Genomic DNA, 19543 nt, shown 5'->3' with positions numbered 1-19543 from the left:
GTGAACAGTATACTTGGGGAGTAGGGGAAAGGAAGGTTACAGATACTACTTAGATGTTGGTGAAGTTAAAGGGTGTGTGTTAAAATTAGTGTTAATCATGGTAGCTTGTGCAAGAGTAGGCTTTCTAAACTATTGGGGAGAGGGAGGGAATCTGTCAATGTAACCATGGGGAGAGGTGGGGTGAAAGTAATAGAAAAACAGGAAAAAAAGTTAAATAGGGAAAATATGCAAAAGTTGAGCTTTTGTCACAAGAAGGTACTCAGTTTTAGATCATTTATCATGATGTGAATCTTGAATCTTTATATTAAACCTTTTTCCTTTGAATATGTTTCATTTGCTTACTTTTGTTATTACATAGTTAATCTTTACATTTTATTGCATAAAGCTATCCAATGAAGAGATCAGATCTCTTTCCTAATGTTGGACGTTAATGTATTCTCAATTGTTAGTCTAGAATAAAATAAATTGATTTGCAACATACAGATAAGAAATGAAGAAAATGATGTAACCATTTTATGGCTTTTGCTCCCAAGGGCTTATTTAATATATTTAATTTACAAAAACAAAAAAAACAAAAAGTGTCCTCTGCCCAGCATTTGAAATCAGCTTTTCTCAGTTCAGTCCTTAACAACTCTGACCTTCATGGACCTTGCAACTTTAAATGCCCTGGCCTCAGTACACCTGGCATTGAGCTCTAACTCTACTGTGTGACCACAGGCAGGTTACTAATGCCTCTTGAGTCTCTAGTTCCTTCATACGTAACTGGGTTCATTCCTTCCTCTCAGGTTTCTTGTAAAATTCTGTGCCCAACATAAGAATCCTCAGTAGATGGGAAATCCTGCTTCCTGGCCAGTAGATCTAAAGTAAAGCTGGTTGCCCTCCCAGTTGTTGAGTTTTAATCTCTACACCCAACATGGGGCTTGAACTTAAAACCTGCGATCAAGAGTTGCATGGTCTACCAACTGAGCCAGCCAGGTGCCCCCCAGTTGTTGATTTTAGAGTGAGTGAGCACCACAGGAGGCCATTTTCAGTTGTGTTGGGAATGGATGGGTTAGAAAACTGAAAACCTTAATCTTAGGTACTCCATTATTTTTCTATTTCTACTCTGCTGCATTTCATTGCTATGTCTGGCTTATAGGCTTTTTTCCCCCCAGTTTTTCTTCTGTAAAAATACTTTTTACCTTTTGCTCTACTTAGGAAATGATAAGAGGTGTTGAGAAAATAGTATAGTCCCATGTACCTTTTATCCTCTTCCCCCAGTGATAACATCTTACATAACTAGAGTTAAGTTACAAGGAAGGATTCCTGGATAGATCCTTTGGAGGAAGCGTGATCTGTCACTACCTTGATTTCCGACTTCTGGTCTCCAGAATTGAGTTTCTGTTCCAAGCCACCTATTTGTCATACTTTGTTATCAGCTCCAGGAAACTTAATACAGTGTTCATGAACTGTTAGGATGCCCACGCGCTGCTTTCTTCAAGACTAATAGCCTGTTTCTGTAGATGATTATAGGAGATCAGGCAACAATTCTGCTGATGCTGATACACTTCTAGTGGCCAGATTGAGAGAAAGCCTGTTTTGTAGAACCCTCCAACATGGATGCTTACGTTGACATACTCCTACACAGTCTAAACCCCTTGTGGCATTTACTTGGGGATAGTGTTTAAGCTGTTTTTTTCCCAGGGTGTGGGGAGGGGTGAGAATTTCTAGCACAAAAGTAGACAGTTGGTAATACCCTTCACACCCTGCTACTTTATCAAGTCTGTTCAAAATCTCTTGTATTTTCCTGTTAATCTTGCCCTTATTCTCTCCCCTAGTATCCACCCACTAACACAAGCCTTATAAGTCCTTGGATGTTTTTCTTCTAAAATGTCCTTTTGTCAGTGATTGTGTTTCTAACCTATGGGAATGGAATTATGCTTTGGACCTTATCTATTACTATTAATACTTAAAAAAAAAGATAATCTATTATGCACATCTAACTCATTGTTTCTAATGAATTTGACAGTATGCATCCTTAATATTTTATCACTTTGTCTAGTGGTGGACACCTAAGCTGCTCCGTCTCCCTCTTTCCCCCCATTGTTTATGACCAACTTTATCCCTTCCCCCTTAGGGACCTGGGCAAGAGTACCCTTTGGATCCTAATGTAAGCTTATGCTTAATTCCACTCAGGATTGCCAGTTTGTTTTTCAGAGTGGTTCTAGTTTGTGAAAAGTGAAGACCACCCAGATGAGAACAAGCCCAAGGTATTCATTCAGACCTTACTATGATGGAGCCAGCCAGCATGGCCAGTATCAAAAACTCAAAGGCAGTTAGGAGTGGGAAAGCTTTATAGTGGAACAAAAGGAGAGGTTCCAGGTATGCTACCATTGGAGGTTATTGGCATGGGAAGCTAACTAGAAGCAGGGCATCTCTATTTGGCAGGGAGAGAAAGCACAAGCAGGGGGAGTGGGAGAGGGAGAAGCAGGCCTCCTGCTGAGCAGAGAGCCCAACATGGGGCTCAATGCCAGGACTCTGGGATCATGACCTGAGCTGAAGGCAGATGCTGAACTGACTGAGCCACCCACGTGCCCCAGGAGTAGGGCATCTTATGTGATGACTTTGGGGAACATATTTGGCTTTGGTTGGCCCTGAGTTGGAAATGGGAGCAAAAACGGAATTTGGTAGTCATTGACCAAGTCTGACCATTCTAGGCCAACTGCTGCAAAGGTGGTTTGGTTTCCCAGGCTAATTGTAGAAGTTGCTGGTCAGAGTTCTGTTGTCATATATGCTTTGACTATCTATGTATTTCACTGGAGTTCCTACTTTCTTACATCCCCACTCAACTTTTTAATTTTTCCCAACATAATGGTTGTAAAATGGTATCCTGTTTTAATTTGTATTTCTGTAATTCACGAAGTTGAGAAGTCGTCCATATATTTTTGTAGTCATTTAGAGTTCACCCTTTGAATTTGCTGATTCATATCTTTTGCTCTTTTATCAGTGACCAAAAAAAGCCTTTTTTTTTTTTTCCCCCAGTAATCTCCACACCTAATGTGGGGCTTGAACCCAATGATTCTCAGATCAAGAGTCACATGCTCTACTGAACTAGCCAGGCGCCCCAAAGCCTCTTTTCTTTTGATGATTTACAAGAGTTCTTTGTATAACTGGATAGTAATCCAATATTGTTTTTAGATAGTAGAAATATTTTCTCCCAGTTCATTACTCACTTTTTTTTTTTTTTTTAGTTTTAAGATTTATTTATTTGACCGAGACACAGCGAGAGAGGGAACACAAGCAGGGGAAGTGAGAGAGGGAGAAGCAGGCTTCCCCCGAAGCAGGGAGCCCGATGGGGCTTGATTCCAGGACCCCGGGATCAAGACCTGAGCCGAAGGCAGACACTTAATGACTGAGCCACCCAGGGGCCCCCATTACTCATTTGTTAATTTTGTCTATTCTATCCTCTTTGAACAGAAATCCTCAATATTTTATGGAATCCGACCCATAATTGTTTTTGCCTTATGGTTGATGCTTTTAAAGTCTTTAAGAATTGCTTTCCTGCCTACAATCAAATATTCTACATGTTTTTTTTTTATGTTTTTCCATTTTAAAAAATTAATGTATAATTTATATATAGTAACATGTTTTATGACGTATAGTGTTGCAAGTTTTGATAAGTGGATACAGGTATATAATTGCTATCAAGATGGGAGTGCCTGGCTGGCTCAGTCGGAAGAGCTTATGATTCTTCATCTTGGGTATGTGAGTTCAAGCCTCACATTGGGTATAGAGATTACTTAAAAAGTAAAAATCTTTTTAAAAAATACAGAATTGTTCCCTCAGTCTCTAAAATTACCCTTTGAGTCTGGCTTCTTTCGTTTAGCATAATGCCTTTGAGATTAATCCACATTGCTTTTATCAATCATTCTTACCATTTTATCACTGAGTAGTGTGCTTTATGGATGTATCATAGTTTGTTGATCCATTTCCAAGTTGAAGAACAGTTTTTGACAATTTCCAAAAATGTTGCCATAAGCATTTCTGTATGTATTATTTTTTGTGTGAACGTAAGGTTAAGGTTTCATTTCTCTTGGATATATGTCTGCAGTGGGATTGCTGGGTTGTATGGTAAACATATATATATACCAAGCTATTTTCCAAAGTAGTTGAACTATTTTGCATTCCCACCAGCAAGGTATGTTTCCAGTTGCTCCATACTCACATCAGCACTGGGTGTGGCTTTACATTTTAACTTTTTACATTTCATTCTCTAATCTACCCAAAATCCATTTTCATATATGGCTTTAAGTCAGGAGTGAAGTTTTATTTATTGCCAAATAGTAGGCCAGTTTTCTGACTCTGTTCTGTTTCATTGATCTGTTTTTCTGAAATTTACAATTTCCACTTTTTCCAAGAAAGAACGTAATAAAATATTTCAAAGTAGTATGAGTGTTAAGGGGATTTCAGGCTATAAAAAGGGGGATTGACGGAGTCTCCTAGAATAATGGTGTAGGGGCTATAGAAGAGGCATGAGCTCCAGTTTGTGTGTGTGTGTTTTTTAAAGATTTTATTTATTTGAGAGAGTGAGAGAGAGCATGAGCAGGGGGAGGGGCAGAGGGAGAAGCAGACTCCCCACTGAGCAGGGAGCCCAAGGTGGGCCTCCATCCCAGGACCCTGAGATCATGACCTGAGCTGAAGGCAGGTGCCCCATGAGCTCCAGTTTTGAAATTTTTTGCCACAAGGCAAACTTAAAAATTTTATACACTATATAGGAAATAACTAATCTTTAGTGTGTTGTCTTGGGGAGAGGCTTGCCGCTGCCTGATCCAAGTTGCCCACAGTCCAGCTCCACCCCATCTCCCCAGGCTTGAGCCATTCTGGTAAATAAGTTTTGGTTTGAAGGTGAAATATGTGGAAATTCAGTGATTGTTACGTTTATGACTTATAGGCTGTTGATTTAATTACAGCAATGCCCTTAAAAAAAGTGTGTGTGTGTGTGTATATATATACACACACACACACACACACAAAGATGGCTCTATTGTTGGAGATTTGATAAAAGTAAAATGTTCATTTCCTCATCCATTTTGTTTATTGGACTTGTGGAATAACAAGCATGACTTTAAATGCTATTGTATGTATTTGATCTGTGGAACCAGTCTGCCATTAATTGGGCGTGTGTTTCTTCGTGGGAGTCAGCCGAGTGTGTTGGAAGGCTGGTGAGGACCAAGAGCGAGAAGAGTGGTGGCAGCTGAACTTCTGTGTATTAAACATCAGGATGCTTTTCTTGCACATACTCTCCTTTCTCATCACTAAAATATTCTGTGTGATTACCCCCCCATGTTGTAGATGAGGAAATGAAAAATCATACACATTACTTGCACAAATTTATAGAAACAGAAAGAAGAATGATGAGAATTCTAAGTGGCCATCAATATCAAACTGGTGTTACTGGTATTTTAGCATATTGCCTCCTGGGTTTAATTTCTTTTTAATTGTGGTTACAATTACCACAGTTAGTAAAGTAATTAACCATTAGCTTTACCATCTTAAAAAAATTTTCTTTTTTTTTTTTTTGTGCCAAACTCCACACTTTGGGAAACCTGGCTTTATTAATTTTTTTTTTAAAGATTTTTTTTTTTATTCATTTGAGACAGAGAGAGAGAGAGAGAGCATGAGCAGCGGGAGAGGCAGAGGGAGAAGGAGATGCAGGCTCCCCACTGAGCCAGGAGCCCGATGTGGGGCTTGATCCCAGGACCCTGGGATCATGACCCGAGCCGAAGGCAGACGCTCAACCATCTGAGCCACCCAGGTGCCCCTTAAAAAAAAATTCTTAAGTGTACAGTTTAGTGTTAAGTATATTCACGTTATCTTGCAGCATCTCTAGAACTTCTGTCTTGCAAAACTAAAACCTCCCATTAACCCCCCCTCCCTTTCCCTCAGCAATCACGTTTCTATTTTCTGTTTAGGATTTTGACTACTTTAGATCCCTCATGAGTGACATTATCAGTATTTGTCCTTTTGTGACTGGCGTATTTCACTTAGTATAATGTCCTTGAAATTCATCTGCGTTGTAACACGTAACAGGATCTCCTTTTTAAAAGGCTGCATGACATTCCATTGCGTGTATATCCCACATTATCTTTATCCATCTGTCAGGGGACATTTGAGTTGTTTGTACCTCTTGGCTATTGTGAATAATACTGTAATGAACATGGGTGTGTGCGTAAATAGCTCTTACGATTCTGCTTTGAATTCTTGTGGTAAATACCCAGAAATGGAATTGCTGGATCATATGGTAATTTTTAATTTTTTCAGGAGGTTTGATATTGCGTTACATAGTGGCTCTACTATTTACATTCCTAATTGCCTCCAGATTTTTAAAGAAATACAAACACCCTAGGGACTAAATCCCTACCCGTATGGTATCCTTGTCTCCACAGGCAGCATATGAAGAGAGTTAGAAGGTATCAGTGGATCAATAAATTCTTTGCAACAAACCTTGAATGGTTTCCAGCCATTCTCAGAAACTATTTACTCCCTGCAAATCTGCATAGTCTGGGAAGTCAAACCAGACTTAAAGGAGGTGATCCCCATAGCAAGCCCTGAAGGGTCCTAGAAGTTAGATGGGCCAAGACAGGAAGAAGGGCTTCCAGGTAGATAGAACAGCCTGGAAAATCCAGTCCTGAGAGGACTTGACTCCTGCTGAGAATTTCCGTTGCTCTCTTATGGCACAAGCCCCGGGCTCTCCTAAAAATCCGTGTTTTTTACTTTCTAGTTCATGGTTAGTTTTTCTCTGGGAATATGTGGTAATCTCCCCCAGGGCAGACAGCACACCCCTGCCCTTAGAGACAGAGATGTCCTCTTACTGCAACAAGGGAAGGTGGGAACTCATTACCGAGGGTCCGAACACCTTTATGCTGAGAGAGACAATCTCTGACTTTAGAGTTTATGGTCTTAGTGGGAAAGCCAGGCATTAAAGAAGGACTTGGGGGGCGCCTGGGTGGCTCAGTCGTTAAGCGTCTGCCTTCGGCTCAGGTCATGATCTCAGGGTCCTGGGATTGATCCCCACATTGGGCTCCCTGCTCCTCAGGAAGCCTGCTTCTCCCTCTCCCACTCCCCCTGCTTGTGTTCCCTCTCTCGCTGTGTCTCTCTCTGTCAAATAAATAAAATCTTAAAAAAAAAGGACTTGGGAGTTATATAAAAGGGGAAGTACTGTGTTCTCTGGGAGCCCTAAGGAGGTTTATTAGAGGTTTATCTGAGGTTTATCAGAGGACATACGCCTGAGATATGGAAGGGGCACCTGGGTGGCTCAGTGAGTTAAGCGTCCGACTCTAGATCAGCTCAGGTCTTGATCTCAGGGTTGTGAGTTCAAGCCCTGCATTGGGCTCCATACTGGGCATGGAGCCTAGTTAAAAAAGGTGGAAGAAGTCAAATATCGATATAGAACAGCTACACCCAATCTTGGAATCAAATAGAGGAGATGTTTTGATATCTTGCCAAATTTGCACAAGAAAAAGGAACATGATGTTTTACTTTGATCAGTTTCTAGGGTCAGATCAGTGCAGTTACCCCACTCCAGTCAAGAATAAGCAGTTCAAGGGGCGCCTGGATGGCTCATTAGTTAAGCGTCTGCCTTCCGCTCAGGTCATGATCCCGGGGTCCTGGGACCAAGCCCCGCATCGGGCTCCCTGCTCAGCAGGAAGCCTGCTTCTCCCTCTCCCACTCCCCCTGCTTGTGTTCCCTCTCTCGCTGTGTCTCTCTGTCAAATAAATAAAATCTTAAAAAAAAAAAAAAAAAAACAGTCCAAGCTGCTAAAAGTGCGTAATTTGATGTTGCCTTAGAGATCTCTGAGGAGCACAGTGCAGCCGCCAAGCCACACGGGGATAACAATGGTTCCTAAGCCTAAGGACAGTGACTGGGGAGCAGAATCAGAAGGTGACAGTTTAGAGGCTTTGGGGTTCTGTGATAAGCTGAGTGTGCCTGTATCTTGTGAAAGGGAAGGAAAGGGGAAATTACCCAAAACTATCACTGAAACAACACAGCTATTCGAACATTGATTTTTAAATAATGATTTGTATGCCTTGTATAATTTTAGAGCCCAATGAGTTTTATTTTCTGCCTATATCCCTTAATAAACGGTATTTTTTTTTAAAGATTTTATTTATTTGACAGCACAAGCAGGGGGAGTGGCAGGCCAAGGGAGAGGGAGAAGTAGGCCCCCCACTGAGCAGGGAGCCCGATGCAGGGCTCGATCCCAGGACCCTGGGATCATGACCCGAGCAGAAGGCAGACGCTTAACTGACTGACCCACCCAGGCACCCCAATAAAGGATATCTTTTCATTAAAAGGCTTTTTACCATCATTTTAATTGCTGCATAATCCCTCAGATAAATATGCCATAATTTGTTAAATCTTCCTCCTGCCTTTGGACATTTTGGTTTTACGTTTGGAGTCAGCACAAACAGAAACTTGGAAATTTTTAAGGGTTGGAATGTTTCCTTTGTTCAGCCCTACAGGACTCCTGTCAGAGGACAGTCTAGCAGGACTGGAATGAATGGATCAAAGAGCATGGTCATTTTATACCTTTTGCTAAATATTACTCATACTGCTTTCAATAACGGTGTTAGTGGTTTCGGCTGTCTCAACTGTAAGGACCAGCTTCTTCCCTCTGGCTGCCGACAAAGGAGGTAATTGAAAACACATTTCAGGAGGAAAAATGGGGTACCTTTTAACTTTCAAAGTTGACTTCTAGTGAGATAACAAACCTGGTTGCGTTATGTCACTGGGGGTTATGCGGAGGCTCTGTACCTATTTATCTACTTGGAGATTGTGCTTTTAAGTTTACGTCTTTACAGGCTTGTTCTCTCCCTTCTCCCTGCGTAAGCAAAGAACTGGGCCTCTTTCTACCCACTTAATCTTTTATCTCCTCTAGTTTTATGTTTTTCACTTCTTGCTTTGGTTTTAGCCTTTGGCTCATTTACATTAAATATCCTTCATCGTGGGGCACCTGGGTGGCTCGGTTGGTTGAGCATCTGCCTTTCCTTTGGGTCGTGATCTCCAGGTCCTGGGATCAGCCTCTCTGCTCAGCGGGAGGTCTTCTCTCTCCCTCTCCCTCTGTGATCTCTCTCATTCTCTCTCAAAGAATATCTTTAAATAAATAAATAAATGTCCTTCATCGTATCTCCTTTGGGGTTTCTAATACTTATTTTAAAATTCTGTTTCATTTCTTTTACCAAGATTTACCTTTTTCTTACTCTTTTTTGAAATTTTCTTTGTACCTTTTTCTTATTCTTAATGTAGTTGAAGTCACTCTTTACTTTCACCCTCATTTCCTACTTCACTTTAGGGTTGTATCTGTGTCTCCTTGTTCTTCTGTGTTTCGTTCTGGTTTGTGTTTAGAGCAGGGCCGGAGAAAACAGTTCTCTTAGGAAGAAGTGTGCGGAGGACCCAGTGTGTTTACAAGCAAACGTTGAGGCCACCACTTGCCTTGAACTCCCCCTAACCCTAACCCCTGTGCGATGCAGCTTTCCAAAACCCCTCACCTCTTGGACCCTTCCCCAACCCCAGTCCACACAAGGAGTCCAAGAGGGAGGAGCCTGCCCTTCCCCCTATCTTCTAGCCAAGCTCTCAGAATTTCCTGGCTGACCAGCTGAGGAAGCCTTGTGTTAGGGCTTTCCAACACCTCTTATGTACCTAACTTCCCAAAGATAGAGAGCTGGTATGCATATCCTTGGGCCCCAAAGGTGGCCAAGGACTGATGGAGTGTGCTTTCTTGGGCAGAGGTGTGGATGAGTCTGGGTGTCCACTTGTGTATTACAGGAACCCTCCAAACTTAACAATGAGCAGGGGGTAGGAAGAGGAGTTTGACTGTGGGCCAGAGATGATTCTTCTGTCTCCGTGTTCTGGTATGGAACTCTCAGGGCCTGAGAATTCTGAACTGGAATGTGGCATTCTGTGGCCTCATGAAGGCATATTTGTAGTAGTTTGCTAGGTTTTATAATTTTTATTTATTTATTTTTAAGATTTTTATTTATTTAGAGAGAAAAAGAGGGGGGCAGGGGGGAGGAGCAGAGGGAGAGGGACAAGCAGACTGCTCTGAGCATGGCAGCTCATGTGGGCCTCTATCGCAGGACTTGGAGATCATGAACTGAGTCGAAACCAAGAGTCAGTCGGTTAAGCATCTGCCTTCGGCTCAGGTTATGATCCCAGGGTACTGGGATCTAGCCATGATGGGCTCCCTCTCAGCGGGGAGTCTGCTTCTCCCTCTCCCCGCCCCCCGCTCCTGCTCGCTCTCTCTCAAATAAATCAAATCTTTAAAAAAAATAAATGTTCAGGTAGGAATATGTGGGCCTCCATTTGTACTCTTGCTGTAGAGTTGGGGTGAACCATTCTGATTTACTGCAACCTGGGAGCTTTTGAAGGGTTATATTTAGGGGAGTGTCATGATCAAAACTGCTCAAAGACTTTGGTGGTGAACTTTTTTTTTTTAAGATTTTATTTATTTGTGAGTGCATGCTTGTGCATGCGAGCAGAGAAAGGAACGGGGATAAGCAGACTCCACGCTGAGCCCAGAGCCCAACACGGGGCTCGACCCCACGACCCTGAGACCACAACTAAGCCAAAACCAAGAGTTGGACATTCAACTGACTGGGCCACTGAGGCACCCTGGTGGTGAATTTTTTCAAAATTGAATTAAATGAGAAAGTATTAGGATAAGGAAGGAAATAGTTAAAACTCAACGGGAAGATGACACCATAAAAAAGATACAAATTAAATACAGAAAAATTATTTTTACCTTTAGTCAGAGGTAATAGACACCTGATATAAGCCTTAAACTTATACACAATGTTACATGCCAGTTATGTTTCTTTTTTTTTTTTTTAAGATTTTATTTATTTATTTGACAGAGAGACACAGTGAGAGAGGGAACACAAGCAGGGGGAGGGGGAGAGGGAGAAGCAGGCTTCCCGCGGAGCAGGGAGCCCGATGCGGGGCTCGATCCCAGGACCCTGAGATCATGACCTGAGCCGAAGGCAGACGCTTAACGACTGAGCCACCCAGGCGCCCCTCCAGTTATGTTTCATTTAAGAAATTTGTTTTGATGTGAAATGGTTAAAAAAAAAAAAAAAGGACAGAAAGTTCACCAACACAGAATTAGAAACAACAGAATGCATCAAAGTGATGCACTATGGAGCATTCTCGTTTGCTGGAGTTCGGTCATTCTGCAGGCTGGATTCTTGATACAGTCCTTTCTTTTAAGGTTTCCATTTTGAAGGCAAGGGCCAAACTTCTTAGTTTAAGCTGATGGTTTCCAGATTCAGGAGAGTTTTTTGAGGAGCCCCAGAGATTTGCTGCACCTGCCACCCCAAGCTAAAGTATTTTGCTCCATGTGTCAACGCCACAGATTTTGTCAGCTTAAGTTCTTCAAAGGAAATACAAAACCTTGGGCCATTGAACTGGTAAATAGATTTCCTACCCCAGTGTTTCCCAGTATTTTTTTTTTTTAAAGATTTTATTTATTTATTTGAGAGAGACAGAGAGCACAAGAGGGAAAAGGGCAGAAGGGGAAGCAGACTCCCCACCGAGCAGGGAGCCCAATGCGGGACTCGATCCCGGGACTCCAGGATCATGACCTGAGCCAAAGGCAGTCGCTTAACCAACTGAGCCACCCAGGCGCCCCAGTGTTTCCCAGTATTGATTAAGATATTGCATGACTTTTCCTTCTCTGTTTCTCTTCTCACTCATTTTGGTTTTATACAGAATTGGGTTTTTAATCATCAAAGCTAAGACATAGCAAAAAAATAATGACATCATCACTTGAAGCTTATCTCCATCTACTAAGTTCACCACTTAGTCATGACGACACCCTAATTCTAGCAAAAAGTCTAAGGAATTATTCACCCTCCTAACCACACAGGGGAATTGCTAATATACTGGGCAGTTAGAAGAACAATGGCGGTAGATCATCTTATATAAACTTGTGAGATAATACGACAATTCAGAAGTGGAAGCCCTTGTGAAATTTTTTTCTTGTTTGGTACCAAGATCATTAGTCCTTCATAGTTGTTGCATACTGTAAGGTTTAAAGAGTCGAATAAGCAAGAGTACTCCATGATACATTTGAAACATGAAAGACTGTGCTGGAACTTAGAGGCACCAAGTTGAAGTTTCTCTCTTTTTTTTTTTTTTAAGATTTATTTATTTATTTATTTGTCAGAGAGAGAGAGACAGAACACAAGCAGGGAGAGAGGCAGGCAGAGGGAGAAGCAGGCTCCCTGCTGAGCAAGGAGCCCGATGTGGGACTTGATCCCAGGACCCTGGGATCATGACCTGAGGTGAAGACAGACGCTTAACCGACTGAGCCACCCAGGCGTCCCCAAAGTTGAAGTTTCAAGCAAGTCTAGATGACCCCAGTATTCATCAGAGCTACTTTAAATAGACCAATATCTAAGTAAGCAGACTCGTGGGGCTCCTGGCTGGCTCAGTCAGAAGAGCATGTGACTCTTGACCTCAGGGTCATGAATTTGATCCCATGTTGGGTATAGAAATTACTAAATAAGCAGCATTACTATCTTTCCAGAGCTTTTAGAATAAACTTGCTATACTTTGAGCATTCATGTGGGTACTATAAAGATAGTGATCGCTCATCACTTCTCTGAAATTTCTTGCCTGCCTTAATTTTTTCAGTCTTTTTTCAATGGGTGAATGATTTCTTAAGAAGTCTGAATCTTCTGAGTACAGTTCATCTGGTAAAAGCTGGCCGGTCCCATTTACAGTTAATAATGAGATCAGCAGCTGTCTTTTTGTTCATGCTAACATGCTATCCAAACAAAATTTGGACTTGCAAATCAGGCAAAGTTTTCGAGTCTTCCTATTTTGTAGAAGAGAGGGACTGCTAACCAAAATGTATTTAGCTGGAACACTTGCAATAGCCTGTAATGGAGAGAACTATCGGCAGCCTACCACCTCAGCTGTGTAGGGACAGGCCACAGAGGAGAAGGTCTTAGATGCTGTGGTCCCGGGATGCACCAGTTGGTGGGCCAGATGCCCCAGTCGGTGGGTATGCTGTCGAGGTGCACGCAAAGATGTCCCCACATGGTCAAGGTGACATGGATGTGCCAGGTAGGCAGGCCAGGTGGCTGCTCCAGCTCGGGCCCTGAAACCAGCAGGTTGTTCAAAGTCCCAGCAGCAGCACCACCCCCTACGTGAAGGCCAAAGGCCTCACAGATTTACTTGGCTTCTAAAGAAAAAAATTTGGTTACAGAATTTTCTGTTATAAAGTTACTTATGTAAGCTTTGTGCTTATTTAAACTCCTTGCGCTTAACACTTCTGCAACTATGAAATGGAAACAGACTTACATCTGAATTACAAAGAAAGCTGCAAAGCCAGTGAAATTAAAAACATTAATATAGCCATATCCACAATGTTGTTCTGGAACTTAATAGTTGTTCACAGCATGATTATGAACTCCCTAGAACTTTCTGCCTGTCTTTGGGAGAGACCTAATTCTCACGGGGCATTTCTCTCTTCAAACCAACCAGGAAACCTTCCTTCCCCCAGTGTGCCAAGACAGAAGCAGCTCTGATAACTGAGGAAGAGACCCTAGGAGATGCTTATATTAGGCTTTTTTTTTTTTCTCATCCTCTCTGAATTACAACATAAAATTAAATTGTTCTCAAGAACATTCGGATTCCCCCCAGATCCACTCTTTGAAAAATTATGAACTCTGCAAACAAACTGTCAAGAAATGAACACAGCAAGAACTTGATGCAAGAGGTGAGACTCAAGAGCAAGAATCTTGCTGTCTCACCCAGAGGGACGGGGATGTGGTCCTACCCCCTCAAGCCCCAGAGCCCCTCTCGCCTCTGTCAGAGTCCTTCGGACCAGAAGAATCTGTGTTCCATGCAGAGCCCGGGTGCAGCAGGGGCAGAAAGCTTATGGGTCTTCAGCGACATTAATCATCATCATCTGTTCATGCTTCCAGTGATGCCAGATTTGAGCCTGGCTGCCTGGCAGTTGGCCTCTCCAGACAAGGATAGGGCTCTGCTGGGAAGAAAGATACTGTGTCAAACTCTCTGCCATCCAAGAATTTATCACCTCATTAGGGAAATTTTAATTTAAAAAATTGTATGTGCCCAAGAGACAGCCAAAACAGGTTTACAAATTAATTCAAGGCAACAGAGATTTTGAAGAGACCATAACTGGTTTCTCCCTTCTCTCATTACACTTCCCCAGCCAGCCTCTCTGGACTGGCAGTTCTCTGTTTTGCTTTCTCTCTGCCTAGCCCACAGGCTGCTCCCACAACCTCCCCATTATCACCTGGAAATGCCTTCCACTTAGCATTTGATGTCACCTCCGCCAGGAAGCTGTCTCTGATGCCTAAGACATAGAGCCCTTTTTATTCTCCTCAGCCCCAGGCTGGAGGCAGGCACTCAATAATTGAAGGGCCACATTGGTAAGACCTGGAAAATTGATAGTCCCTTATAGACAACAGGGTACTTGGCTGGAGTTGCTCCTCCTCCTCCTCCTCCTCCTCTTTCTCCTCCTCCACCACCACCACCACCACCTCCACCACCACCACCGTCTTCTTCTTCAAAAGTAACCTCTACCCCCAATGTGGGGCACAAACTCACAACCCCGAAGCTCAAGGGTCGCATGCTCTGTTGACTGAGCCAGCCAGGAACCCCTTGGCTGGAGGTTTTTAAGTGCTGTCTGAGTTCAGGATTGGCCCCAACCTGGCAATAATAGCCCATTGGCCACCAAAAGCCTGCTAGCCAAGTGGGGTCTAGTAATGATAAGCTCTCAGTTTCTTAGACAAGCACTTAAAAAAAAAGTAGATCCTGAAAACGGAGGGTCAATACTCTTACCTGCACCACCAACCTTTTTTTTTATATATATATTCCACATGAAAAAAATAAGTGTCTGAAGTGTTTGGGGAAGTGCTCAACTTTCTTGGGCAATGACTTTGTCCCTGCCCCATGTGATTATATACTTCTCTCTTCACAGCTTCCTTGTGTCTTTGCCTTTCTCTCCTTCCTACTTAGCCTTGGTTCCATCTCCCGGAGCCAGAGCTCGAAATGAAAACAAGTGAAGTGTCACAGCAGAGTCTGCTGTCCCCTTTGTGTGCCAGAGAGGCGGTTATAGAGGACAGATGCTGGTAGAGCAAACGGGGCTGGAAATCTTACAGGCTTGAGTCATGCTGGTAGGAGAGTCCCCTCCTTCCTATTTCCGTTTGATGGTGCTGTTTTTTCTTCATTCAAGTATTTATTTTAACTTCATTTAGACTGTTCTAGGAGCTTTACTTTAGGAGTGGGTTCTCCCACTTAAGTACGTGGATTGCACTTGCATGGCCTTGGACTTCCTCACATGTATTAGAATTCTTGCTCAAGAGATTTCTCCTTACCTGGCTTGGTTTGTGGAAGTCTCCATTTGGTTGCCTCCTCTTGGGTTCTATTTTGGATTCCCTGATTCTAGATCATTTTTAATGTTAGTGGATTGGCTTGGATTTTGCCACCCTGAGAATACAGGCCCCACATGTATGTGGACTCAGGATTCCAATTGCATGGTTCCAGTCTGGGAAGGCTAACTCTTGTCTTCTAGCTAAGAACCTGGGGTAATGGAAGGACATTCAGACACTTCCCTTTGTGGATGGGCAGCCAGATCCAACTTCTCATTAAATGCCAGGCTTGTGGGCATTTTTAACCTCAGTTCCTATAGCCTGTATTCCTCTCTGGTCCTTTCATAGGCTATACAATCTCAACTACTCATATATCGGACACCTGTGGAACCCCCTTTTCTTGCCTTAGAGACACGTATTAAAATATTTTAATACTCAGATATTTTAAATATTCTAGCTAGCATTTTTATGTATTAGGCAGAGAAAGTAGTGTTTTAGAATATGCCCAATCTACCATCTTGACCTAAATTTTTTTTTTTTTAAGATTTTATTTATTTATTTGACAGAGAAACAGCGAGAGAGGGAACACAAGCAGGGGGAGGGGGAGAGGGAGAAGCAGGCTTCCCGCCAAGCAGGGAGCCCGATGTGGGACTCAGTCCCAGGACCCTGGGATCATGACCTGAGCCGAAGGCAGATGCTTAACGACTGAGCCACCCAGGCGCCCCTTGACCTGAATTTTTAACTAGAAGTTATTTTTAATAAAATACTGCTTTTTTATATTAAGTTTTTAAGGGGGGAAGGGGCAGAAAGAGAAAGAATCTTAAGCAGACTCCACACCCAGCACGGAGCCCGAAATGGTGCTCGATCTCACAACCCTGAGATCATGACCTGAGCCAAAATCAAGACTTGGACACTTAACCTACTGAGCCACCTAGGTGCCCCTAATGTTAATTTTTAAATAATCTCTTTTCTCACCTCTTATTTTTCTAGTAGGTTTAAGCTGGTTTTTTTTTTTTTTAGATGTTCAATCATATGCTCTGTAAATAATGACAGTTTTGCAACCTCCTTTCTATTAATTACACATTTTAATTTAGTCCTTGTCTAATTGTCTTGGCAGGAATTTCTAGAGCAATAGTCAACCGTGGTACTCTTAGGTCCTCTCTTATACCTGGCTTGGTCAGAAATGCTTCTGGCGTTTTAGCATGAAACACATTCGGGCTTTGGTTTTGAGAAATATTTTCATTAAAATAAAGAAATACCTTTTATTTTCATTTTCTTAAGGATTTTATTTTTAAGTAATCTCTACACCCAGTGTGGGGCTCAAACTCAAAACCTCCACATCAAGAGTCACACGCTCGGGGCACCTGGGTGGCTCAGTCGTTAAGCATCTGCCTTCAGCTCAGGTCATGATCCCAGGGTCCTGGGATCGAGCCCCGCATCGGGCTCCCTGCTCCGCGGGAAGCCTTCTTCTCTCTCTCTCCCACTCCCCCTGCTTGTGTTCCCTCTCTCGCTGTGTCTCTCTCTGTCAAATAAATAAATAAAATCTTTAAAAAAAAAAAAAAAGAGTCACATGCTCTACTGACTAAGCCGGCAAGGTACTCCATTTTCTTTTTATTAAGAGGTTTATGAAGAGGAGTGGGTGTATAAATTTTAATAAATGCATTTTTAATAGTAAAGACAATCATGGCTTTTCTCTTGACTTACTTAAAATTAATTTATATTACTAAATTTCCTAATATGGAATCATCCTTGGATTCCTTGATTCCTGAAATGAACTTTACTTGGTCTTGGTATGTTATTCTTTTAATGTACTGCTGATTTGATTTGATATATACAATTTATATGTGGTTTGTGTGTGTATATATATATATTTAAACTTTTTTCCAACTCTTTACAAGTAAAACTAGTCTGCAGTTTTGTCTTTATTAGGTTCTCAGATCAGTCATTTGCCAATTATGTAAAATGAGTTAAGGTATTTCCTTTACTTCTCTATGCTCTTGAATAGTTTAAACATTATCAAAAAATCTGTTTATTCAATTTTTAAAGATTCACATGTGAAATGATTTAGGACTAGGGTATTGGAGGAGAATTTTTTTTTTTTTTAAAGATTTTATTTATTTATTTGACAGAGAAAGACACAGCGAGAGAGGGAACAGAAACGGGGAGTGGGAGAGGGAGAAGCAGACTCCCCGCCGAGCAGGGAGCCCGATGCGGGACTCGATCCAGGGACTCCAGGATCATGACCTGAGCCGAAGGCAGTCGCTTAACCAACTGAGCCACCCAGGCGCCCGGAGGAGAATTGTTTTTATTTCTGCATGTTATTTATTTGTTTATTCCCATGTGTTTCCAACCCAGTTCTGGGAAAAATATTTTCATAGAAGATCAGCAGTTTTATTAGGATTTTCAAAATGTATTAAATTATAGTGTTATATAATGGTCTCATACTTACCTCTATTTCCTCTGTACATGGGACGAGTTTCCCTTTCCTAATTTTGTGTTTTTGTGCTCTCTTCCTTGTTTCTTCTGTAAGGCTAGCTAGTGACATCCATATTGTTCAGTGATCTAGTTTTTAGATTTATAAATTCATTTTTTTGTTTTCTTAATCATTGATTTCTTTTTTTAAAAGATTTTATTTGAGAGAGAAATAAATTTTTTTTTTTAAAAAAAGGGTTTCATCCTCAACTCTTCTTCTTTTCCCTTCTCTCCTTGGAACCCTCAGGATTTTAGTGATTACTTTCATCCAAATCACTTCTACTCCTAACACTCTTTCCTGACCCTCCAGAGCACTGTTCATCCCACCTGACTTTGAGTACTGACCATGCGGGGGTGCCTGAAGTCCTATGTGCCCAACACCCCGATTGCTAGCAGGGGAAGGGGCAGAGGAGGAGGGAGAGGGACAAGCAGACTCCGCACGGAGCACACAGAGCCCCACGTGAGGCTCAATCTCACGACCCTGAGGTCTTGATCTGAGCTGAAATCAGGAGTCTGATGCTTAACGGACTGAGCCATCCAGGCACCCTTTAATCATTAATTTCTGATTTTAACTTTATTGCTTCCCTTATTTTACTTTCTTTGGGTTTATTTATTGTTTTTCTAACTTCTTGGAATAGATGACTCCTCCTGTATTTTTTCTGTTACCAGCAGTTAATGTGTAACTGGACTCTCCTTTGAGGTAGTGCCTTGTGTTGACCTTCTAGGATGTCACACCCACTGGAGATGGCCTTTTGGGGAATTTACTTATTTCAACATATTTTGCTACTTCAAACCCAAAGGACTAGATGAGAACCCTAGGTGAGTTCTGAACATGCAGAAACTGGGCATGAAAAGATTGTAATATCAGAGGAAACGATGTAAGCAAGTTCTCAGAGGTCGGAGAAGCATAGAGGTATTGTTAAGCTGGAGGGTATACCAAGTAGGGTAGTGATGGATGTTTGGAAGCCAGACCACACCAGATCTTGAATCCAAGGCTAGCGTTTAGAGAATTTCTATAGGCAGTGGAGAGCCCTTGTTTAGAGTTGGATGCTGTGAGCTCAGAAAGGATTCAGGCAAATGCCGGGACCGGGCTGTCAGGCACAGGTGGTAGGTAGGGTAGGACATGCATCAGGCACCCCCGCATGGCCACTGCTCAAAGTCAGGTGGGATGAACAGCGTTCTGGAGGGTCAGGAAAGCGTGTTAGGAGTGGAAGTGATTTGGATGAAAGTAATCACTAAAGTCCTGAGGGTTCTAAGGAGAGAAGGGAAAAGAAGAGTTGAGGATGAAACCTTTTTTTTTTTTAATTTTATTCTTATGTTAATCCCCATACATTACATCATTAGTTTTAGATGAAGTGTTCCATGATTCATTGTTTGTGCACAACACCCAGTGCTCCATGCAGAATGTACCCTCCTCAATAAAGAGTTGAGGATGAAACCTTTTTTTAATTAAGTTTTTAATTTTAATTCTAGTATAGTTAATATACAGTGTTATGTTAGTTTCAGGTGTACAATATAGTGATTCTACAGTCCATACAACACCCGGTGCTCATCACATCGGTGCCCTCCTTAATCCCCATCATGTATTTCACCCATCCCCTTGCCCACCTCCCCTCTGGTAACCAGCAGTTCTCTAAAGTGAAGAGTCTGTTTCTTGGTTTGTCTCTCTCTTTCTTACCCCTTTGCTC

Source organism: Mirounga leonina, unplaced genomic scaffold, assembly GCF_011800145.1.
Source record: "Mirounga leonina isolate KUSES-001 unplaced genomic scaffold, KU_Mleo_1.0 Mir_173, whole genome shotgun sequence".
Taxonomy (NCBI): Eukaryota; Metazoa; Chordata; class Mammalia; order Carnivora; family Phocidae; genus Mirounga; species Mirounga leonina.
This window is presented reverse-complemented; position numbering follows the sequence as displayed.